At 54.1% G+C, this 2,760-nt stretch overlaps 1 protein-coding gene across 1 annotated transcript in view; it reads left to right on the forward strand.

Moving 5' to 3' along the window:
* Positions 1-2,760, forward strand: part of Adamts2 (ADAM metallopeptidase with thrombospondin type 1 motif 2) — a 261,890-nt gene that overhangs the window by 17,374 nt on the left and 241,756 nt on the right. The window lies entirely within an intron of this gene.

Here is a 2,760-nt window from a genome sequence, read left to right on the forward strand (position 1 = left end):
ATGGGGGCCCCCAGTGGTATGGGGCCCCCAGTGGTATGGGGGCCCCCAGTGGTATGGGGGCCCCGGCGCTGTGAGCCCTGAAAGGGTGGGACTAGTGCGAAGGCCTTAATCTTCCGGGCTCCTGAAGGGGCTGGTGAGGCGCTGGCCTCGCCGAGTCGCGGTCTTCCGGTTGGGATAGGTGCACACCGCCGCGAGGCGCAGCCTCCAACCTGTGGGGCTGCCTCATCTTGGACTTGAGGCTTCAGAATGGTGAGCCGGAATAGACTCTTCTCCACTTCAGAAGCACCCTGTGTCACGTATTATGTGACAGTGACGCAAAGCTGACTAATACAGGGACCAACGTAAACACATCAGGGGATTCCATTTAAACATTAATCTTTCCACTGCTCTTTAAGACTTAGGCTGTCACCATGGGGCTGTCCGTCCCCTTGGCAGGGTCTTCCCAGGTTGCTAATTGCTGTTCATCTTGTTTGTAGGCTGCTGCTTTTCTTATTTCTGAGTCCAGAAGTCTTTGTCCCTCATCAGAAAAGAAAGATATGGCGAATGGATGGTGTAAGTTTTCTCACATAAGCCCAACCTGTCCCAAGTCCAGCCTGCAGTTGAGTCAGTAGCCCCTCCCAAAATTTGGGCTTCCGAGGAAGCCCAAAGATGAGGGCCCGGGAGAGACAAATCCTGTGGCTATCTGCTGTGTGCACAGGAACGGTCTGGAAGCTGTCTGACCCCATGTCCAGCGCCCCATGGATCCCCCGGCTGCGTTGATTGTGTGGCCACCACTGAGCAATTACGTGAACAGACGCTCTGAGCGGTGTGCTCTGATGTGGTGTCGGAGTGCAGTCAGAAGCTACAGATTTTCCTGCAGCCTCTGGCAGGAGACTCTTCAATGGCAAGAGAGTTTACTGGAAGAAAGTTCAAAGAGGAGAAGGACACTTCTTCACACATGTCAGAGCCATCAGCTGATCTGTCTCCTGCTCCACCCTGTCTGGGACTCTGAGTTAGGAGGGAGCACACCCAGCCTGAGTGGGGGTCTCAGTGGGGCTTGCAGACACAAATACCCAGAGGGTCCCTGGTATGTAATAAAGGATCAAGCTAGACGGTGCACGAAAGGGGTGGTAAGATCTGTGCCCACTGGAAAGTACGTTTCCTGCTTGGCAACCCACTTTCTGAAATGAAAAGCTTGGAGCTGGTCAGTCAAAGTGTCATGTGACTTGTTGCGAGGCCTGGCAGTCTGCAGAATCTGGCTCCAGCTCTGGGTGAGTGCAGTGAAAGACGTCCCACTCAGCTTCCCTGGGTGCCAGTCGTCTTGGCTGAGGAGATGGGCTTCTCTACATTGTCTTGGAGCTTTCCTGGTTGAGCTGAGGTAGGATCAAAGGCCTACTGTGAGCTTCATGGCCCTGCCCGCCTTCTCCTATGCCCACGGACCACACCCCTCTGTGGGTTCCCTTCCTTGGCTTGTAGCTGAGGTGTGTGGAGTGGCACAGAGCAGGCTGCTCTTGGCTGTCCCTGGCTCCCACCCGCATTCACTCTGATAGGCTTGGCTTTCCGAGTTCCTGCTGCGATAACGCGCAGTGCTGGAGCCCTGGGGCCTGTGAAGCAAGACAGTGGTGGGACGTGAGTGCCCCCGAGCCCAGGGGTCCACAAGAAGAGGTCAGACCAGACCCCCACACCCTGATCTCCACTCCTTGTCCACAGTGGGAAGCTCCACCCTGCCCATCCTGGTGGCCACTTCCCTGTGTGTCTTCTTCCTGTCGTCTCATCCACTCTGCGTTCAGGTGTCTCTCCACACATCTAGTGAGTCCTCAGCTGGCTCAAGGGAGCCACTGACAGCTTTGCCTGTCTGATCATACAGCGTCGGGCCCCATTTTTCTAGATGTTCCTGAGAGACATGTGCATGCTCAGTTTTAAATGTTATTTTAAATGTTGACATCAATTCCCTTTGGAGATTTCGAAAAATACAGTTTAATGCCTGAGTTCAATTTTTTAAATATATCACAGAATTAAGAATAGACCAAAACTCTCATGACTGTATGGTGACTATCACGGAGTCACCCTTGGTGACACCCCAAGGGACCAATGGCAGCCCTTCCCAAAGCAAAGTCCCAGGATGCCCAAAGCCCTTGTGTAAAGTGGGGGGTATTTGAGTAGAATCTGCGCATGTCCCTCCATGTACTCTGGATTTTCTCCAGGTTACTTGTGATACCTAATGCAAGATGTGCCCTGAAATACTTGCTACTGTTATGCTTTAGGGACAACAAAAAGGCCAAGAAAGCATCTTGTCATTTACTATGTGAGGTTGGCTGTGTTCACAAAGGCAGAGCTCATGGTGCGCAGGGCGAAAGTGTATCTGGACGTCAACAGAAGCACGGGCGCACCGAGGCCTTTTAGGCTCCTCTTGCAGCGATCCGAGCGGGGCAGCGGCCCACAGCACCCTTGCTGTCCCCGGGTCCTAACGAAGCCCTCATTTGGATCTGAGTAAAAGTGACACAAGGCCTCTCAGCACCCAGAGGAACAGCTGAAGCGTTATTATTAAGATCCTAGTGAACGCTAGCAGTATAATCCTAGTTATTTGCACATGATAACAGATCCTAACAGATCAGCGGACAAGCAGTACAGCTAATGAGGAACTCCAGCCGGCTTTCTGGCGTGCAGACGCTGCGGCTTCTCTCAGCTCAGCACCGGCGTCCGCGTCACCGCCCGGAGCGTTTGCGTCACGGCCCGGGGCGCTCGCGTCACCCCCCGAGGAGCTGCGTCACCGCCCGGGGC

Source organism: Octodon degus, unplaced genomic scaffold (genome assembly GCF_000260255.1).
Source record: "Octodon degus isolate 3935 unplaced genomic scaffold, OctDeg1.0 scaffold00029, whole genome shotgun sequence".
NCBI classification, from domain to species: Eukaryota; Metazoa; Chordata; class Mammalia; order Rodentia; family Octodontidae; genus Octodon; species Octodon degus.